Source organism: Pteropus vampyrus, unplaced genomic scaffold (assembly GCF_000151845.1).
Source record: "Pteropus vampyrus isolate Shadow unplaced genomic scaffold, Pvam_2.0 Scaffold215, whole genome shotgun sequence".
Classification (NCBI taxonomy): domain Eukaryota; kingdom Metazoa; phylum Chordata; class Mammalia; order Chiroptera; family Pteropodidae; genus Pteropus; species Pteropus vampyrus.
The window spans coordinates 3,145,614-3,168,851 of NW_011888996.1; the positions used below are offsets into that span (position 1 = coordinate 3,145,614).

Genomic DNA, 23,238 nt, shown 5'->3' on the forward strand with positions numbered 1-23,238 from the left:
ATCAGGGACATATATAGTCAAGAATAAATATAATACAAAAGTAGCACACAGAGAAAGAAATGAATTCTAAGGGGAAATTGGACAATATTTAACAGAAGGGATAGGTTTAATGTGGGTGGAATTTCAGCTAGCAAAACAGGAATGAAGGGCACTCTAACGGAAAGGCACAAGACAAAGAAATCGGAGGCTGCCATGTATACACAGATAGTGAAGTGGCAGAGCGTGCGGGCGTTTTGGAGCACAGTGAAAGCAGGAGTGGAAAATAAAGCTAGAGAAGTAATGAGGGCCGGAGTTACATACCAACAAATTCAGCGTTCATACTACAGGAAGTGAGGGGCCGTCAAAGATTTCTCAAAGGAAATGATCTGATCAGATAATATGCATCAGTAGGAATGGAAAAGAAGACAGAAATAGGTGGACAGAACAGGGGACTATAACAAAGCTCTAGGGAAGAAGGAATGGAGAGCTGATTAAGGACTATTAGCAGTAGACACTGGAAGACACATTTTGGAGGCAGAATAAAAAAAGAGAAAAAACTTGGGATCCAGAAAATCCTGGATTTAAATTCTGGCTCCTGTACCTACTTGTTTTCTGGCATTAGGCAAGTTTGATTCCTTTAAGTTATAGTTTCTTCAACTACAAAATAGGAATAATGCACTTGCCTGTGTGAAAAAACTGTAAGAGAAACACAGGGGAAGATAAATCATATCCACACACTATTTATTCGACAATATATAATAATACGAATTAGAATAAAATGTAGCTCCTCTCTGGTTGGGGGAAAAGATTTATCAACAACTACAATTATAATAATATAATGTACTATACTAGAAGTAAGATCGAAAAAGGAATACAAAGAAGAGATACTGTGTAAAGACGTTAGAGGTTGTGTCAAAATGGTGAAGAGACTGAAGGAAGTTTTCATAGAGGCGATGTTTGAACTGGGCTATTTTCAGCTTCAATTACCAGGTTCCCCACTTTACCATATATATTTTATTATAAAACCCCTAGGACACTGTGTGCCATTTTAATTTTAGAGGGTGAAAGGAAAGTCAAGAGGAAGTGGTAGAAAAAAAGATGGGGTGAAGGAAGGAAGGGGAAAGGAAGAAAGATTAGAGGAATACGAATGAATTTTAGGCAAATACCTGTTCAGGAAATAATATTTGAAAGAAAGCCAGATACTATTTAGATTCCCAGTGTGATACAATGTCAAGGCAGCAAAACTCAAATGAAAGACTCTAACGAGTTCCAGGTGGCAGTTTAGTAGATTTTTGTTTTCAGTAGGTGAAGCTGAGTGGAGGTGGCTACTGTCAGTGTCAATGCCCTGTCTGATCAAGTTTTAATTTCAAGCAACAAACATATAGACTTTTGTTTACATTGTTTGCATGTATTTGTCTACTGCTGATAAGAGCCAAAATAACCTTTCTCGAAAGAAAGAGCAAAAGATGTTTGCAAAGAAATGAAAGAGAAAAAGAAGGTTGTCCTCAATTCTTTCATGCATCAGATAATTTTATCTAACTAACTTATTTAACAAATGTTTACTGAATACTCTGTGTAACGCACTGTAGGGGACACAAGAGTGAATATGATACAGACCTTGCCGCCAAGAGTCTCATAAATAAGTTCATTACAAAGTAGAAAGTGAGAAATTCGAAGCGAGGTACAGATAAAATACTACACAGCATAAAAGAGGGGAAGATTACTTTGACCTGGGAATATTAAGAATGTGACACTAGCACTGGGACAGAGGAAACTATGTGATATTCACTTGACAAACAACTAATGAGTACATAACATAAAAGCCACTTACCTAAAAGGCAATGAGACTTTGAGGTGATTTAGTCCAACTTGTTCATTTAATTCAGTAGGAGACGAAAGCCCAGAGACTTAAACAGCTAATTCAAACACATCATAAGCAGAGGTAAAATGAGAACTGATCTCTCCAGGCTGCAAGTCCAGTACTTCCTACTACTTTACTCTGTCTCCTTCAAAGCCCTGACTGAGTCTGAATATTTTGTGATGGACAATCATAATTTTAAAACATATCCAATTCCATTTCTGAATTAAGTGTAATTTGCTGTAAAATCCGTCTTTTAACATTTAGTTAAAATTTGCCTTTATTTCTAACCAGTGGCTCCCTCTGGAGCTACCTAGAAAAAAATAATCCTATGTCCATATGACCATCACTCACAGTCCTCATGTCTCCACTCTATTATTTGGGACTCAGTATATCATCATGGTTGGGGAACAGGTGTTGGAATTAGATGATTAGCAAATATTTGGTCCTGTCCAAAACAGAGACATTTGGTCCATGCCAAGAGGCCCTTGATATTTCGCCACTATCTAAACATTCATGTTCAGAAAATGTCCCTGGGCTCAAATAGCCCATAACATTTATTTATACTTTCGGTTTACAGGATTAATACATAAAAAAATACTATTATGTTTCATTGGTCCAATAATTGTGCTGTGGCTGTATTGCCAATAATAATCCTTCTTGACTCTGGAGCCTAGCTGAGAATGGAGTTAGGTAGATGGGTCAGGGTTTGAATCTTGCAGAAGGGCGGGACTTAAATGTCAAGGACCTTTTGGCATGGACCAAATGTCTCAGTGGACATTTTGGCCAGGACCAAATATTCAGCAAGGGAATTAGGCAGACCTGGATTTGAATTTCAACTTTAACTTTTACTAAAAGGTGCATGATCATGAGCAAAGTTACTTAATTTATATAATCTGAGTGCTCATTCAGAAAATGGAATATTTGTGTCCTTCTTGACTTCCACTGAATATAATAGCTAATAACTATGATAGAGAATTGGCAAAACTTTTGGTATAACTGTTGAAATACTAGAATTTCTCTATATACATTAAGCAAGCAACTGAATCATTTGAGAGGAAAAGTTACAAAACTGAAAATGATGACAGTGTTTCCCCCTCAACCTCCCCACCCCATTTCTCTCCTTCTCTGGCACAGACCAGATGATGAATGGCAGCTGTGAAATACTGAAGACAAGCTAGGTTACTGTGACAGCTTTACCAGATGACTTATGTAGATAGAGCTGCTGGCAAAAGTGTAGTAGTTTTACTGAGATAAAATACTGAAAAACTATATCCCTATCATATAAGGCACAAACATGCTTCTTGTTTTAAACTAGAAAGATTCCTGACAGTGGAATTCAGATACAGTTTTACAACTTGTACAATGTCTCAAATGCATTAAGACAGAAAATGGTACAAGGACGGCTTCCTCTATGTTCTTAAGTTCTCCTAAACAACGCAGTACAAAGCTGACAGTGTTTCCTAGTTACTTGGTAGGGTGGGAGGGAGTGGAAAGAACAGAAGAATTACAGTTGATTCTTTTCCTGCTTCCAAATGCTATAAACCAGCTGGTAATGTTTAGTAGCAATAACCTCATCTGCTAGGCACTGCAACTAATTTCCCATATTTGGATAGGAAAAATGCATCATGTCTCAAAGAATGACATAATGACAGGAAATTTAGTGACTGACACTGAAGGTAGATATGCAGCTCCTGGGTATGAGAAAGTAGTCAAAGACTCACCTAGATGATCTAAGGGCTGGATACACAGTTTATGGAAGTAGAGACAGAATGAGTCAGTGCCCTCAAAACAAAGGCGAAACTAAGAAATGGAAGATGCAAACAGAGAGGAGAGGTAGTGTGGCAGACTGGTAGCTGTCTGCCAATATCTGTTCTTTCTTCCATAGATATAACATTATAAGCTGAGTACATGGCCATTCAGAATAAAGACAACCTTTTCCAGTCTCTCTTGCTGTGAGGCGTAGCCATGACACTAAGTACTGACCAGTATCACATTGCAGCTTCTGGGTACCTTCCTCAAAAGATTGCTGGGGCAGGCCCTTTTTCATCCTTTTCTCTATTCTGCTGCCTGGAATGGAGATTCCTCCACCTTCGACCATGAAAATGAGAGCAGCACCCTATGGTGAGTGGTGAGTTTCAAGGAGTGGGTCTCTAGACATATAAATTATTTTCAATTTTAATTGAACAATGCTATCAAAAATATCCTTAAAACTATGTTTTGCACATATCTATTTCCTTAGATTACATTACATTCTTAGAAGTAGGTAAAAGGATACAAAATCATTATAAAGTTTTTGATACATATGGCCAAATTACTCTTCTGAAAGTTTAAATCACGTGTTCTCCTCTCCCTCTCAGCCCAACATTAGGAGTTAACTTTTTTGTCATTAATTGGGAAGAGCTCTTTTTATATTAAGGTTGTGGATGCCGTATTATAAATACTTCTTCCCAATTTATTTGTCTTTCAATTCAGTTGATTTTTTTTTTGTTGTGCAGAAACTTAAAACCTTTATATAGTCAAACCAAATCCTTTAAAAAAGTGATTCCTGCCTTTACTATCATACATTTAAAAAGCCTCCTCCACATCAAGATGATATACATATTTGCCTAATTTTTCCTATAACTTTTTTACTTTCAGTTAATTTGTTATCCATATGGAACTTCTCCCCGCCACACACACATTCAGCTAACTATACTAGCACCAGAGTCAACACATTCAACAACAGATATTACTGAATACCTCTTTTCCTAATAATTAGTAATTCCATTTTATATACTCTGATTTTTAAAAATCAGTACTATTATTTTGATTATTGTGGCTTTGGAAATGTTTTAATACCTGCTCATGCAGGTAATTCACATTACTTTGGTTTTTTTTTTTTTGCAAAAGTCTGTGGTTTATTCTACCAAGTGAAATTCAGAAATACATTGTTGGGTTTGGCAAAAAGAAAAAAAAATGTATGAAATCTTAATTGGAATTGTATCAAATGATAGAGCAAAGAGGTAAAACAATTCTTTCCATCTACAAATATGGAATGTTTCCCTATTTATTAAGTTATTTTTATGTCCCTTAGGTTCTATAGTTTACTTTGTATAGTTAGTTCTATAGGTGATTTAAGTTCTATAATACAGGTAAAATTTCTTAAGTATGATAGTAGATCTTTTCTCTATATTTATGTTGTTATAAATAGGATCTTTAAAAACATTTCTCTGTGCTGGTATAGAGGAAATATTAATTTGTGAATTTATTTTTTAACTGATTATCTTAAAAACCATAAAAATAGTATTAATATAGGAAGGCTAAAAATAGCACATAAAGCTTTCTTTTCTACATAGATAATAAAATAATTTAAAAATACAAAAAGAAAATCCTATTATAAATGTTACTTAGCTATTACTCATCTTTTAGAGAAAGGCTATTTTTAACACACAAGCAAAATTAAGGCTTAACTGACCTCCACTTAACAAACTTTAACAAAACCTAAAAGGTAGCACTCAAGTGCATGCCAGAAATAAAATTTTCTAAAATAGAACTTCTAATTACTGGCTAAGACAAAAAGATTATCTTCTAAAAGACTAGGTCATGACTTTGGTAAAATCACTAGATTATACATTTGTTGTTACTAAATTTTCATAAAGTTTCTTCTCCAAGAAGCTCAATGAAATACACTAATGATTGTTAAATAGTGTAAGTGAAAAATTCTTTATTCTTCAATACTGAAAATTAGAAAACAGTGTGGGAGTGGCAGAGAAGAATGAGAAAGAAAGCAAAATTGAAAGCAACAAGCAAAATGATACCTTCCTCTATCAAAAATGAATTAAACTGCAATTTCTGATTCATTTCACAAGGATATTTTTATAAAAGCAGGATTTAAAGAGCATTTTAAGAAAACTGTCTTCTTAGATATGACAAGTTTGTTAATTCTATATAATTGATTCTGTTAAGTTGGAATGGGAGAGAGAACACAATGAGCTAAGTTAATGTAAAGAGGTGTGAAACTGGAGAAAGACCTAAAAACCAAGAATAAACAGTTAAAAACAATAATAATGATTTACATAAAAATAGTTTTGAGAAAAGGAATAATATTCTGTGTAACTGTTAAAGGAAGTAAGCCTAAAAATAGTGTTTTGCTAGTTTTGTTTTGTTTTGTTTTTGGTGAAAATGGAATAGATTTTGTGGGTAGGAAAATCAGGGAGACCTACAAGTGTGAAATTGCTAGATATTTGGCAATTATTAGGTAGTATCTTCAACTGCCATGCTCTCCCCATCCCCAATTCAGCACCCACCCTTGTTCTCTAATTGCTCTGACCCATAATAACAAACACTTCTCCCTCTTCCCATTTAGACTTGGTTTCTCTACCAAAGAGGGTCCCATGCACCCTCTTCCCTCAGGGATTTCATTCCACTGATTATCATGAACTCAAATCTTCAAACTCCTGCCATCAGCTCTCTCTTTTCAGTATATCTATACTCAAGCTTTTCATATCTAAATCTAAATCAAAATAAAGTTTAAAAGTTTCCTTTACCTAATATATGGCTTTAACTATTATCTTATATCTCTTCTTTTCATAAGCCACTCCTAGAAAGAAATCTACTTCCCCTTGATTCATCCCTCACCCTGAAGCAATGTGGCTTTAGGCCTCACCATGTCACCAATGCTGCTTCAGTTAAAAGCAACAATGACCTCTAAGTATCAAATCTAATCTGCAGTTTTTAGCTCTCAAGATTTCACCTTGCTGAAGCTTTTTACACATTCACCTCCTCTTTGTTGAAAAGCTCTCAGCCCTCAGTATCTAAGACATCACATTCCTTCTGTTGATACTCCACGGGAACCTATCCCTGTCTATTATTACTCTCCCTCAGTATTCATGACTTCAATTATACTAGTTCAAAAATGACCCATAATTCTGAATCTCTAGCCCAGATAGATATTTCTGTAGAGCTCCCATTCTAATATGACTAAGAAACAGCTCTTTCTGAATGTTTATATGTCCAATGCTAATTCATCATGTTCCCCCTTAAAAAGTGACTATTCCTTAACTTAGTGAATGGAACCATCACTCATCCAGGTGTTCAAGTAAAACATCTGAGAATCATCTGAGATTTTTCTCTCTCATTTACTTTTAATCACTAAGGACTAGAGATTCGCTCAAAACTGTTCCTTTCCATCCATTCCAGTGGTTTTGTTCATTTCTCATTTGGCCCATGCCATACTGCAGCAGTCCCCTTAATTATTTCTCTACCTCTAATACCAATCCCTTGCAATCTAGTTTCTAGAGGTCAGTTCATTATAATTTTTCAGGGGCTCTCAGTTATCACGCTCAACTCTCAACTTCTTTGTATAGGATAAATGTACCTGCCCACACTCCTTCCTTGTTCCCACAACTTCCCAACTCAACTTTATGCTCCAGCAACACTGATCATGTTTTCCCGTGCCCAATTCTGTACGTGCTACACCGCCATTTTCTTGCTTGTCTGCTTGGTACATTCTTATCCATTTTTTAGGTATCTGTTTAAATGCTTTTTTAACAGCATTCCATTTATCAGGCAGACTTTGTTGTTCTCTGTACATTCTCAACTGCAGTTTTGAAGATTCTTCCATTATACGATGAACTTATTGCATTACAACTGTTTGCATGGGCATCTTAACTACTTAACTGGTTTAGATTAGGAAATTAAAATAGCTCTTATATCCCAAATCGACAGTTACCAAACTAATCCCCTAACTGAAGTTTTATAACATTTTCCCAGAAAGGGCTTTTAATTAATTTTAAACTATTTGAGATTAAAGAATAAAAGACTGCTTATTATTTTTGTTTCACCATTTCCCACTACAGTGTCTAGCAGAGAGTAGATTTTTCTATATGTGTTGCTTTTGATTTAAATCTAATTTAAATTACAGATCTGTAGTATTTACCTAGCAAATATTTCACTGAGCAAATGTTTGAGCAATTATTAGCCCGAAACCACCCTTGGTGGTAAGATACAGTGCTGAATGCAACAGTCATGACAAAGGTGGTGATGCTAGAAAACTCCAGAAAAGTGAAGCACAGATATTGCAGAGGGCAGAACTGTGAGAGGAAAGCTGTAGAGGCACCAGGAGCCAAATTGTGAAGGGATTTCTAAGAAAAGTTTAAGCTTAGTGCTTCCAGTAACCAATTCTAATTTTTCCATAAATGAAACCACTAAATGAAACACCTGTTTTCTAAAAGCATCGCATTCCCAAACCACACACCAAAAATATTCTAAATAAAACTCTTCCCAGACTTCCCATCTCATGGTACCCATTGTGACTAAGTGTTGAGGGAAAAGATTAAACTAGAGATGTTTTACTTGCACATCTCCAGGGTTTGTAAAAATCAAAACAACTGAGACTCAGAACTCTCAAAAGTTATATGTGTTCTAACCATGAACTCGGTGCCAAGTAACATATTAAATGTTCACTTTTTTAGCAAGAGGAGTATATTCTACCTTTTCATTTGCAATATAAGATTAGATTCTAATCTTTTTTGGTTTTCCATTCAGATGAGCACAGGTACATTTTCTTGAAAATCTGTGAACACTTTAATTTAAAAGCCATGGACAGCAACCTAGAGGAGCTCTGACCATGCAAAATGTTTTATAAATAGTTCCATGTGCTTTGTTCATCTGGAGTCTCACTGGAGATGGTTAATGACCTTGTATTTTGTACTCATTTACTCTGAATTAGCCAAACCTTCTGTTTTTAATTACATACTTAATTCACCTAGCATGGTCTAATTACAGAAAACAAAACATCATTTAAACAAAAGGTGGCCTTGAACTTAATCTATCAAAACACCAGTTAGTTTTAAAAGTTTTCAGTTCTTAACAAACTGCCAAGACATGCAATAGCAATTTTCCAAATGTGATCATATGCTTTTATAGCAACAGATTTACTACAAAATCAAACATCTGTATATACTTTGAAAGTTTGATGTGTTGTCTCACTATTCAGGCAAATCTGCTTAAATTTTGATAGAACTAAGAATCTTAAAGCTGAAGTACTACATGATAATTTTTAAATATCCAAGATTATTTTGGCCTTGAAATGACAAGTTATCGTAACCGTGGCTATTTATTTACAAAATAGTCCAGAATTCTGTATAAATTCATGTATGAAATCTTTTCTAACTGCCACCAGTGTAGCAGCTCTTCACTCCTGTGCTACCTCGGCACATTATATAGCTCTCAATCACAGTATTTATGATGCTGAATTATACTTATTGGTTTAAAGATCTGTTCTCTAACTATATTGCAAACTTCATAAAGCAGAGTTTATGCCTTTTATCTCTAAACTTTCAACACAGAGCCCAATGCCTGACACAGAGCAAATCCTCAATATATGTTTGTTGAATTAACATAAATAAAATATCAAGTACAATATTTAAGTACAATAAAACTACCTGAATTGGCGGATGACATGATCTTGTATGTAGAAAATCTTACGGAATCCACCAAAAAACTACTAAAACTAACGAATGAGCTCCACAAGGTTGCAGGATAAAAAATCAATATATAAAAATCAATTGTGTTTCTATGTTGCAGCAATGAGCAAACCAAAAATGAAATTAAGAAAAACACTTGCACTTATAATAGCATCAAAAAGAATAAAATATTTAGGAATAACAAAAGTAGAGCAAAACTTACTAAGAAAACTACAGAACACTGCTAAAAGAAATAAAAGAAGACCCAAATAAATGGAAAGACATCCCATGTTCATGGGTTGAAAGACTTAATATTGTTAAGATGGAAATACTCCCCAAATTGATCTATAGAATCTAGAAATTCAATGCAATCCTTACCAATTCTCAGATGACTTCTTTGCAGAAACTGACAAGCTAATATTAAAATTCATATGGAAATTTAAGGAACTCAAATTAGCCAAAACATATAATAAAATATTATTTTATTTAGAAAGGGAGGTAATCCTGTCACAAGCTACAACATGGATGAACCTTGAGGACATTATGCTAAGTGAAATCAGCCAGTCACAAAAAGACAAATAGTGCATGACTGAAGAACTGCCAGATTGTTTTCCAAAGTAGCTGCACTTATACAAGGTATCTAAAGGAGCCAAATTCATAGAAATAGAAAGTAGAAATAGTGGTAACCAGTGGCTGGGAGGAAAGGGAAATGGGAGGTTGTTTAATGGGTACAGACTTTCAGTTTTGCAAGATGAAAAGAGTTCTGGAGACTAGTTGCACAACAACTGATTGTGCTTAATACTAACGAACTATACACTTAAAAATGGTTAAGACGGTAAATTTTATGTTTTTTACCTAAATAAAAAAATATATTTTTTACAATAGCCAAAAGGATATTGAAAAAGAACAAAGTTGGAGGGCACACATTTCCTGATTTCACAATTTACTACAGAGCTACAGCAATCAAGATGGTGTAGTACTGGCAAGAAGACAGGCACATATATCAATAAAATAGAACTGTGAGTCCAAAAATAAATCTTTGTATATATGGTCAATTGATTTTCTAGAAGGGTACCAAGACCATTTAATGGGGGAAAAGAATAGTCTTTTCAACAAATGGTGCTAGCACAACTGGATATTGACAAGCAATAAAATAAAGCTGGACACCTATCTCACACCATATATAAAAATTAACTCAAAATGAAACAACAACCTAAATGTAAGAGTCAAAACTACAAGGCTCTTAGAAGAAAACATAAGTGAAAACCTTCATGATCTTGGATTAGGCAATAGTTTCTTAGATGTGACACCAAAAACATGAGTCAAAGTAAAAAAAAAAACTCAAAAACTGGACTTCATCGAAGTTAAAAAACTCTGTGCTTCAAAGGACCTCATAATGACAATGAAAAGACAACCACAGAATGGGAGAAAATACCTGTAAATCATATATCTGAGAAGCAACCTGATGTAGAACAGGTAGAGAACTCTTACAACTCAATAATGCCCATAACCCAATTAAAAAATTGGCAAAGGAGCTGAATAGACATTTCTCCAAAAACATATGCAAATGAGAAATAAATATCTGAAAAGATATTAACATCATTAGCCACTAGAATACAAATCAAAACCACAATGAGATACCACTTGACACCAACTAGAATGGCCATAATAAAAAATATAGACAATAGCATGTGTTGATGAGCATGTGTTGATATTAGAACTCTCATAACCTGGTGGGAATGTAAAATGGTGCAGCCACTTTGGAAAACAGTCTGACAGTTCCTCAAAAAGTTAAACCTAGCACTATCATATGACTCAGCAATTCCATTCCTAGTTATATACCCAAGAGAAATGAGAACATATGTCCACACAAACACTTGTACAAAATTGTTCATAGCAGCATTATTCATAATAACTAAAAAGAGGAAATAATCTAAATGCCTAATCAACTGATAAGTGGCTAAACACGTGGTATATTCATACAATGGAATATTAATTAGCTATTAACAGGAATGAAGTTCTGATATATGCTCTAACATGGATGCACCTTGAAAACATTATGCTAAATGAAAGAAACCCCACACAAGCCTCATATTACACGATTCCATTTAGATGAAATGTCCAGAATAGGCAAATCTGTAGATTTAGAAGACTGAAAATAAATTACTGACTGCCTAGGGGTGGGGGTAGGGGAGTGATGGCCAGGGGTGCTGGTTTCTTTTGGGGTAATAAAAATGTTCTAAAATTGATTTTGGTGATAGATGCCCAGCTCTGTGAATATACTAAATGTCACTGAATTACACACATTAAATGAGTGACTTGTGAATTAAGTCTCAATAAAGCTGTTAAAAACACACATACATACATACTCTCTCTCTCCTTCTCCCTCTCTCCACCCCTCCCCCACTTTGCTTAAAATATTAAATGTCCAAAATATGTTTCTGGGAAAGGAGAAAACAATTATGTTCTAGTACAAAGATACAAATGAACGAAGCGATGTCTTCACACCTAAATTGTTTTCCTGATTCCTGACCAAAAATTATTAGAACTACAAGTAACCTGTTTACACTTTAGATACATTACAACACAGGCACCTAAACGCTGTCCTTCTTCAATAAGAATGTATGGCTAATATGGTGATAATAAATAACCTAGTTAAAAAAGCAGTAAAATTTTAGCCCTTTTAAAATTTGAGAGTAAATTTTTCTTTCAAAAGCATTTAGGTAAAATTAGAAAAAAAAATCACAAAAGAATATGAGAAATGCTCACACAGAAAATGGTAGCAGCAATCACAAAAAAAATATTCTGTATGAGTGGCTGCAAGACTGTCATAAGGGTGGTTTCAGCCTAGTAAAATAAAAAAAAATATGTGGGTCCAGTAAAGTGAGAGCTGGGGGACTAAAAGAATTCATAAAAGAGTAAGCCTAGAAGTACACAAAAGATGAGAAGGAACAGTCTTTAGAGCTAAGGCTCAAGAAGGCATAGCAGTTACGGAGAGCTACAGCTTAGAATGCAATTTAAAAAAATACATGAAAAAAATATCCCAAATCTTTTTAAGATCCCATGTCAAGATCTCAACTGAGGCAGGGACAGAGAACAATGCCTGTTATCAAGTTCTAATGTGGCTGGGGAGGAGGAGGGTGAGGTGCAGGGGCTATAAGCAAGCTGCTAGAAAAGATCTCAGAAACTAGTGCCTGTGTTCCATTCTGCAGTCACGTGGTACTTCCACTGTGAGTGATAAAACAGGAGAGGTGAAAATCCCCACTGTGGTAGGTACTACATAAAGTCTGACCTGGCTCTGCCCTTCAAGAGATTTTGTTCATAAAAAGAATCATTATTTCATGTTACTGTAATAATTTTTCTTTCTCATTATTTGGACCACTAGGAAGGATCTTTTTCACTTAAACAGTTTATGAGTCTAAATTACTTTTCAAGATTACCAGTGACCTACTTGTTGGTAACTATTCAATAGTAAATTATCAGTCCTCATCTTTCGTGAATTTGCAGAATCTGAACCAGTTGATTGCTTCCTCCTTTTAGAACATTTTCCTCACTTGGCTTCCAGGATACCATTTTCCTGGCTACCTTCCTACCTTGATTGTTCCTTCTCAATCTCTGGTTTCTCTTCTTCTCCCCAATCTTTTGATGTTGGTGTGCCTGGGGATCAGTCCTTAGGCTGAATAACAGTCCCTCTAGATACCATGTCCTAATCCCTGGAATTTGTGAATGTTACCTTATACAGCAAAGACTCAAAGATGTGATTAAGTTAAGGATCTTGACTTAGGATCCTAAAGATTGGGAGATCATTCTGAATTATCTGGATGAACCCTGTATATAATCACAAGTTCCTACAAGCGGGAGGGAGAGAGATTTCACACAGAAGGTGGTCCTGGAAACAGAGTCAGAGAGAGACGATGGTACCCTGCTGGCTTTAAAGATGGAGGAAGGGGCTATGACACAAGGAATGCAAAGAATACAGATGCATCTAAATACTGAAAAAGGCAAGGAAATAGATTCTTCCCTAGAGTCTCTGGAGGAATTGAGGCCCTGCTGAAACCTTGAATTTTCCCTATTAGACTTAGTTTGTATTTCTAACTTCCAGCAACATAAAAGAATATATATTTTTAAACCACTAAGTTTATAGTAACTTGTTATAGCAGCTGTAGGAAAAAAATAGTACTAAACTAAGTTGGTTAGTGAGGGTTCAGAAAGAGATGAGGAACATTTTATTGGAACCTGGAGGAAAGGAGATTGTTATATAGTGGAAGAAAGTTTAGGTGAATTGTGTTCTGCCATTATGTACAAAGTAGAACTTGTAAGTGATAAACTTGGATATTTAGCTGAGGAGATTTCCAAGTAAAGTACTGAAGGTGCAATCTGGATTCTTTTTGCAGCTTATTATAAAATACAAGAGGAAAGAGATTGAGGGAAGAATTAAACAAAACTCTAAGCAAAAAGAAACCAGTAGTTGATGATTTGGGAAATTCTCAGCTTACCAGATTTCAAAAGATGTTCAAATTAGGAGACACACTGCTAGGAAAGCATGTTCTGGCAAAAAAGTAAAGGGTGTGTCTGGACAACTTTTTTTGCTATTGCTTAAGAGATTAGGTGCATGACTCATGGATCTCCTCAACCATCTCAACATAGACCAGGAACAGAGACAGGATTATCCAGTAAAGATCTATAGAGAATCTTCTTGTCTAATGGTGTAAATCCCTGTGACATACACAGGAGACCCACAAGGTTTTTCAGAAAGTTATACCATCAGAAACACTCCCTGCTTGGATTAAAAAGGACAAAGATTGAATGAAATGAAGGCAAGCTGTCAGACTCCCAAAATTCTACAATCAAGAAACAGGCTGATGACACTACTTAGCTACAAATATTTAGTTCCCTTCAAGAAAAAGAAGGGTGACTCAGAGGGTGGAGCACCAGATCCAGATGGCAGAGCCTCAAGCCACAGAGGATGACTCCTGGGCCTTAAAATCTAATGGAATTATCACTACTGGATTTCAAAATTGCTTGAGATCAATGACTACTTTCTTTCTTCCATTTTCTCCCTTTTGAAATATCTGTTTTTCCTATTCTTGTGTCACTATTGTAATTTAGGGGCAGATAACTTGCTTTCTTACTTAATAGCTCCATGATGAAGAGGAATTTTGTCCCATAATGGATCGGAACTAAAGTATAACCTATACCTGATTTAGATGATGAGATGTGGGATTTATGAGCTGATAATATTTAGATGAGATTTTTGAACTTTAAGCTGTAATGGCTTGAGACTTTCAGGACTGTTGGGATAGGGTGACCGTATTTTGCATATAAATGGACATGAATCCTTGGGGACCAGAGGGCTGACTGTGGCAAGCTGTTTAATGGCCTCCCAAGATGTCCAGTTCCTAATTCCTGGAATCTGTAAATATTATTTTTCACGGCAAATACCTGCTGACAGCATGATTTAGCCCTATATGACTTAGTTCAGATTTCTGACCACCAGAACTATAAAATAATAAATTTCTCTTGTTTTAAGCCATTAAGTTTGAGATAAATTGTTAAAATAGCGATGGAAAACTAATACAGACTCCTTCTCTTCTCTATATATACTCATTCCTTTGGAAAATCCCTTGAAAATCCCATTCAGTCTCATGGCTTTAAATACCATCTATATACTGCTGACTCCCAAATTCCCACTCGAACTCCGTTTATATATACAACTGTATACTCAATGTATCCACTTAGCTGATATACAAACTCCTAATCCTTTCCCACCCAATCAGCTCTACCAACAGTCTTCCCCAACTCAGTTAGAAGTAACTCCATCCTGCTTTTATTCAAACAAAATCATTCTGGAATCATTCTGAATTCTATTTCTTTCATTCCTATATCCAAGTTGTCAAAATCTTGTGGCCTGAATCTTCAAAATTATCAGGAATTTGACGAATTTCTACTACTTCTGGTGCTATTTGCATGAATGACTGTAAGTCTTCTAACTGGTCTCCTTGTTTCTACTCTTGCCCCACTAGATTGATTCCCAAATGTGTCCAAAGTTTTTAAAGTTGGTCATTGATCAAATTATTTCTCTGATGACTCTCTATTTCTCTTAGAATAAATACTAAAATCCTCACAATACCTTCAAGAACCTGCCATTGACCCGCCACTCCTACTTCCTCACCCCTGCTCCTTGAATTCGTCATCTTATAACTTGGCCCTCATTCATTCAGCTTCCTTAAATAAATGTGTCACTTTGCTGTTCACCCGACACACCAGAGGAAGCTTCTACTTTGGAGTCTTTGCAATGCCTTGCCCCTCTACTTGGAATGTTCTTCTTCTAAATAACCACATGGCTCACTTCTGCTTGGTCCTTTCTCTCTTTCAAGTCTTTACACAAATGTCACTTTCTCAGTGAAGCCTTCCCTAACCATTCTATTCAAAATTGCACATGCACAACCAGCACTGGCTTCATCTCCTTATCTGGCTCATGTGTCTCTCTGCAACATTTATCACCCTCTATCATACTGTATAATTTACTAATTTATTATGGTTATTGACTGTTTTCTCCATTAGTATGTAATATCTGGGGCATTATTGATATATCAATAGTATCTGGAACAGTGCCTGACACATATTAGCCATTTCTGGCTATTCTTGATCCCTAAAATTTACAATTAACATGTCAAGTTCTACAAAAGTCATTGTGACATTGTTGAATGAATAATTATAAAAGTTCAGCACCAGCACTGCCAAACAAACAACAAAAAACATGGCCAAGTAAGTTTTGCAAGTTTTCTCACTGCTTAGAAATATATACACTAATTCCATATCCTTTTATTTGGAACTACAGTTGACCCTTAAACAACACAGGTTTGAACTTGAGGGTCCACTTACATGCAATTTTTTTTTTTCAACTGATCGAAGTTCAACTGACCCACACAGTTCAAACCCTCATTTAAGAGTCAACTCTGCAGTTGGAAATTTGTGTATCGAGAGGGCAGACTATAGTTACACCTAGATTTCAGACTGCATTACAGGTTGGTGCCTCTAACCCCCAGGCTATTCAAGGGTCAACTATATTATCAAGATAAAGGCTTTATAAATTGTTTTCAAATACAATAATACTAAGTCACACTTTCATCTGCTATGTTTGTCTATGTTTTCTTAACAATAATTTAATATTTAAAAACTTATTCAATTAAAATAAAACTAGTTTGGAAAATAATTTAACTTTTTATTTAAAAAAATAAGCAAAGAAACCCCACCTCTAAGTAAATGAAGTGATCATACCATATGTATGAAGAAAAAGATTCAAAATCCATAAATATGTCAATTCTCCCCAAAATGATCTATAGATTCCAATAAACATCTCCACAAGATCTTTTGTGCAACTTGACATACTGATTATAAAACTTACATGGACAAGCAAAGGGCACTGTGACATAGTGTTAGGCTACTACTGACCTTCTGACAATACAGCCGCTACATGACTAATGAGAGGGTAAAATAAAATGTGGGTCCAGTAAAGTGAGACCTGGAGAACTAAAAGAGAATTGACAAAAGAGTAAGCCTAGAAGTACACAAAAGATGAGGAGGGCAGTCATTAGAGCTAAGGCTTGGAAAGGCATAGCAGTAAGGGAGAGGTATGGCTTAATATGGCTTAAGGGCTTTAGTATACTAAACAACGGGATGATTCGTGTTGTGGGCAGAATGGAGTGGGACAGCTTGAGATTTCATCACACTGCTCAAAACAGGATGCAATTTTAAAATATGAATTGTTTATTTCTAGAATTTTCCACTTAAAATTTTTGGACTGCAAATGACTGCAGTTAACTAAAACTGTGGAAAGTAAAACCATGGATAAGGAGGGACTACTGTACAGACACTTGATTTGTGACAGAGATGGGATTTCATGAAGTGGATAAAAAATGGATTTTTTAATATATGGGGCTGTGATAACCAGTTATCAAATTGGACCACTATCTGACTCAAAAACCATAGCAAATGCCACTTACATCATTCAAAAATGTGCACATGAATGTTTATAGCAGCTTTATTCATAACCACCCAAAACTGAAAGCAACCAAAATGTCCTTCGATAGGTGAATGGATAAACAAACTGGATAAATAATATTCTATCCATACAGTGGAATATTATCCAGCAACAACAAAAAAAGAGCTATCAACCCATAAAAAAACATGGAGGAAGCTTAAAAGCATATTACTAAGTTAAAGAAGCCAATCTGAAAAGCCTACATAAGTATATATGACTCCAATTATATAATATTTTGGAAAAGGAAAACAACAGAGACAATAAAAAGGTCAATGCTTAACAGGAGCTTGAGGAAAGAGAGGAAGGAATAAACAGATGGAGTACAGGGGATATTTTTAGGGCAGTTAAACTATTTTGTATGAAACTATAATGGTGGGTATATGACATTATACATTTGTCAAAATCCATAGACTTGTACGACACAAAAAGCAAACCCTAATGTAAGCTATGAACTTTAATCAATAATAATGTATTACTATTGGCTCATCAATTGTAACAAATGTACCTCACTAACACCAGATGTTAATAATAAGGGGAAGGCGGGGGGTGGGCGATGAAGGAGAGGGAGAAGGAATACCAATTCAATGTCCTATAAATCTAAAACTTGTCTAAAAAAAAAAAAGGTCTATTAATTAAAAAATAACAATGTGGAAGGTATAACTATAAAATTTTAGAATTCAACAAATAAGATATATTTACATTCTCTTGAATATGACCCAGAAAGTATATATCTTAACAGAGAATAATAACGAATTATATTAAAATTAAGAACTTCCATCATTAAAAAACACCACAAAGAATGAAAAGATAAGTCACAAAATGGGAGAAGATAGCTGTGGCAGAAATAACTGAAAAAAAATATATACTATCTGGAATGTGTGTATATTAGTTCCTACAAATCAACAAGAAAAAATAAACAACCCTAATAGAAAACAAAAAGACTTGAATAGGCATTTCACATTAAAATGGCCAAAAACTATGAGAAACACATGAAACTATATTCAGTCCCACTAGTGATCAGGGAAATAGGAACTAAAACTGCAATGAAATACCATTTAACAGCCACTGGAATGGGTGAAAATTAAAAAATCTGTCAATACCAGGACTTAGTGAGAGTACTAAGCCATGAGAACTCAGTGTAAACTGGTACACCTCCCTTGGAAAACAGCTATACATAATCTAGGTAAATTTAAGATGCAAATATCCTACCATTCAGCAATTTTTAAGCAGTTCTAGGAAAATAAAGGAATTTTTGCTCTTGTTCCCTGAAAAACATACAAAAATGTTCATAACAGCATTGCTTGCTTGTAATAGCTAAAAATTAGAAATGATTCAAATAGTAGTCAATAGAGAATGGATGTATAAAAATGCAGAATCATTTAATGAAACTGTATAGCAATGAGAATGCATGAACCACAGTTTTATGCATCAACATGGATGATCCTCAGAAAAAAAATGCTGTAGAGCGAAATAATCAAATCATAGAAATATATACAGAATATAATTCCATCTATATAAAGTTCGAAACCAGAAAGACCAAATAATGTATTAACAATATATATCTGCTTGGTAAAACTACAAAAGAAAGAATAAAAATAATTACCACAAAAGCAAGGATATTTCTATGCAGAGGGGAGGGAATACACAGGGGTCTTCTAATGAACTGTAATTTACATTGCTTAACCTAAGAGGTCAGTAATTGGGCAAATGTATAATTCTTTAAACTGTACACATAATGTTTGGTGCGCAAGATTTAAGAATATAAATACAAATACAAGATTTATAAAAGGTAAAGGTAAAAACAAATATAAATACAAGCAACTGTATAAATATAATTTATGTATGTTATCTTGGGCCAAATTTTTTAAATGTTAGATACTTTGACAAAAAGCAACACAATTTACAGAATGGAAATGTATGTATTTTCCCTTTAATGATAAAGAATTTCAAATATCCATAGAAAACTTAAAATAACAGTATAATGGACACATCCATATACCTCTGCTTTGGTTCAATAAGTATTAACATTTTACTGTATCTGCTTGCTGCCTGCTTGCTTTCTTTCTACACACACACACACAAAATTTTTCTTCTGAACCACTGGAAAGTATATGCAGAACATGACACCTTACATTTAAATACTTCAGCCTGTATCTGCTGAGAATAAAGACGGTTTCCTGCATTACTACATACCACTACTATTATGTCCCCCAAAATGGGTAAGTCTATAAAATCACCTAATATTCAGGGACTATGTATTTTTTGAAGAATAGGAAGCTTGGAAAGCACATACAATAATAAACATAATTATAAGGTTATCCATAATAAATTCACTGAATACTCTGAGGGAATAAATATTTATTTGCTTTAAAAACTCACTGAGTTTATTATCTCTGAATTAAGTTTAATTAGGGCAAAATGAGTGGAGTCAAATTTCCCAACAACATATACAGTTACCGAATTTTTTAAATTAAAAAATCATAATATGTGGTTTGACAATGAAATGGGAAGTGTGAAAACAGAACTGTCCAGGAAAACCCAAGCTGTGTGGTCACTCTAAACAGGCTACAAAGAGATCAGAGCAGTTCTGTTGCAAGCCAGGGTTTTTTTTTTTTTTTAGGTGAGGCAATCGGTGGTTGACCTCACAGACTGCAAGGACCTTGTCAGCTTACAATCCCTTATTTTTTATTTTTTTATGCCTACAGCACCTGGTCTTCCTAGGTGGTCTCCCATCCAAGTACTAACTATGGCTGACCCTGCTTAGTTTCCGAGATCAGATGGGATCGGGCTTGCTCAGGGTGGTATGGCCGTAAACTATTGTTGCACATCAGGTTTAAAAGGAACTATGTAAGGACGTTATCCAGAGCCCAACCCAGGAAAAATAATAGTGTGAAAATCAAATCTCCCATGCAGAATAAACTAGGCTCTTAGGGCATAACTGTGTATGTATGACAATTGATTTCCAATATACAAAAAACAGATTTTACTATCTTAGTATGTAAGATCCTGAAAAGTCCACTTATAAGTATTTTATTTCAGACTTCAAGTTATATCTATGCTGCTTTAAAAAATACTTTAAGAATATCTGAGAAATTTTAAAATTTAGAAATTTAAGTATTTAAGAATACTTTAAAATACTTTACATTATCTACTATTACAGTTTTCAAATTACTAAGTCAAAGATGTATTTTAGTCATTCTTCTATTGTAATCACCTATCTAACAGAATTGTGAAAAAACAGCTGTGGCTTGTATTCTGTGATGCCATTAATATGAAATGTCAAGATATGCAAATCCACAGAGGAAGAAAGTACATTAGTGTTTGCCTAGGATTGGGAGAAGAGGGATGCTGATGGAAAATAAGGAGTGACTGCTAATGGGTATAGGTTTCTTGGGGTTAATGAAAACATTCTAAAATAGACTGCATATACACTAAAAAAAAACTCTCAATGAACTGCACACTTTAAACTAGTGAATTGTATGGTATGTGAATTATAGCTCAATAAAATTGTTATAAAATTTATAAAATAGTTGTGGCTGATTATGTTTTATATTAATTAAAAACAAAACAATTTAGGAAAAAATACGCATAAGTGAGTTTAAAATAAATTTCTTCACAACTTAAGACTAAGAATTACTATCACAGTTGACAGAAATTAGAGTAGGCAAAATTACTGGCACACAGGAGTGAAGTCAGAAACATGGCAGAGTGACAGGCGTCCCCAGATCTCTCCCCTTGAAACAACAATAAGCTAAACATCTAAAGCTCAACAAAAAACACCCAACCTGCACACCAGCACGTCTGAGTGTGAGATCTGCGAAAAAGAGCTACCACAGGTAAAAAACAACAACAACAAAAAAACAATTAGATCAGCAGATTGAGTTTTTTAGCAAAGAGACAGAAACCCTTAAAAAGAACCAAACAGAACTTCTGGAGATCAAGAACACACCAGAACAGAGGAAGAATGAAATAGCAAGCCTGGGAAATAGAGTTAACCAAATGGAGGAAAGGATCAGTGATATTGAAGACAGATCTAGAAATAAATCAGAAGGAAGAAGAGAGAAACATGAAGAGTGAAAAATAATGAAAGAGAAATAAAAGAACTAGCTGAGACCATCCGGAAAGTAAACCTAAGAATAATGGGCATTCTTGAAAAGGAGGAAAAGGAGCAGGGATGAGAAAGCATTTTCAGAAAAATAGTTGATGAGAATTTCCTAAATCTAAGGAAGGAACTAGAGCTTGTAATTCAATAAGTCAACAGAACACCCAATTATCTCAACCCAAAAAGGCCTTCTCCAAGACACATTATAGTAAAATTATCAAAAAATCAATGACAAAGAAAGAATTCTCAGGGCAGCCAGAGAAAAGAAACAGTAACCTATAAAAGAAAACCCATTATATTATTGTCGAACTTCTCAGCACAAACCTTAAAGCCAGAAAAAAGTGGAGCCAAATATTCAAACTATTAAAATGAAAGGAACTACTAGCCAAGAATAATGTATCCAGCTAAGTTCTCATTTAGATATGAAGGAGAAATAAAGACCTTTCCTGACATACAAAAATTGAGGGAATTCTCCATTATGAGGCCTGCATTACAGGAAATACTGAAAGGGGTCAGCTCACCTAAAATAAATGACAAAAAAATATGTAACTATGAGTAAGGTGACTAGCAGGCAGATAGAAGCAGAGGAGTGCAACCCTTACTAAGAACAGGGCATTGTAAGGTTAAACAATAAGAGATTTGCTATTGCAAGATAGTAATGAATGTCCAGCATACATAGGGACAAACTGAGACAATAATAACAGAAAAGAGGAAGATGCAAAGATCTAAATTTGCAAAGGGGAATGGTGATAAGGTATACACAAAAATTATATATATGTACATATACACATACATATATACTTATATACATATATATATACATATATAACTATTCTCTACATATTTGTAATGGTACCAAATGCCAAAGATTCAGAAATGAAGTATATAACATAAAACAAGAAGGACCAGAAAAATAATCTACAAAACCCAACCAAAAAAAACAAAAAAACAAAAAAAACACACAAAGACAAGGAAGCAATGGAAACATCAAGCTACCAGAAAGCAAAAGATAAAATGACTATAAGAAGAGATCATATTTCAATAATGTAAATGTAAATGGTCTGAACTCACCAATAAAAAGGCAGAGTTACAGAATGGATCAAAAAACAAAACCCAACCATATGCTGCCTCCAGGAGACACACCTCAGCTCTAAAGACAAATACTGACTCAAAGTGAAAGGGTGGAAAATGATATTTCAAGTAAATGGAATTCAGAGAAAAGCAGAAGTAGTGGTACTAATATCGGATGAAACAGACTTCAAAGTAAAAATGGTAAAGAAAGATACTGAAGGACACTTCATAATGATAAAGGGAATCATACACCAAGAAGTCATAACACTTATTAATATCTATGCTCCCAATTAGGGAGCCCCAAAATATATAAAGCAATTACTGACAGAACTAAAGGGAGAAACAGAGAAAAATACTATCGTAGTAGAGGACCTAAAATCCCCACTGTCAGATATGGACAGTTGATCCAAACAGCAAATAAGGAAATAACATCCTTAAGTGACACATTAGTCCAACTACATAATTGACATTTAGAGCCTTCCATCCCAAAACAGCTGCTTATATATTCTTCTCTAGTGCACATAGAACAGTCTCAAGGATTGACCACATACTGGGACACAGAGATAGCCTCAACAAATATAAGAGGATTGAAATCATACCAACCATATTCTCTGATCGCAATGCTTTGAAGCTGGAGATCAACTGTAAAAAGAAAGCAGGAAGAACCACAAATACATGGAGATTAAACAACATGCTACTGAAGAATAACTGGGTCAGGGAAGAAATAAAAAGAGAG

General features: G+C 34.8%; 1 protein-coding gene and 1 pseudogene across 4 annotated transcripts in view; both read right to left on the reverse strand.

The window, feature by feature from the left end:
- Positions 1–23,238, reverse strand: part of STK3 (serine/threonine kinase 3) — a 277,085-nt gene that overhangs the window by 31,831 nt on the left and 222,016 nt on the right. The gene's annotated exons all lie outside the window — the stretch shown is intronic.
- On the reverse strand, positions 20,026–20,144 carry LOC111747222 (annotated as a pseudogene).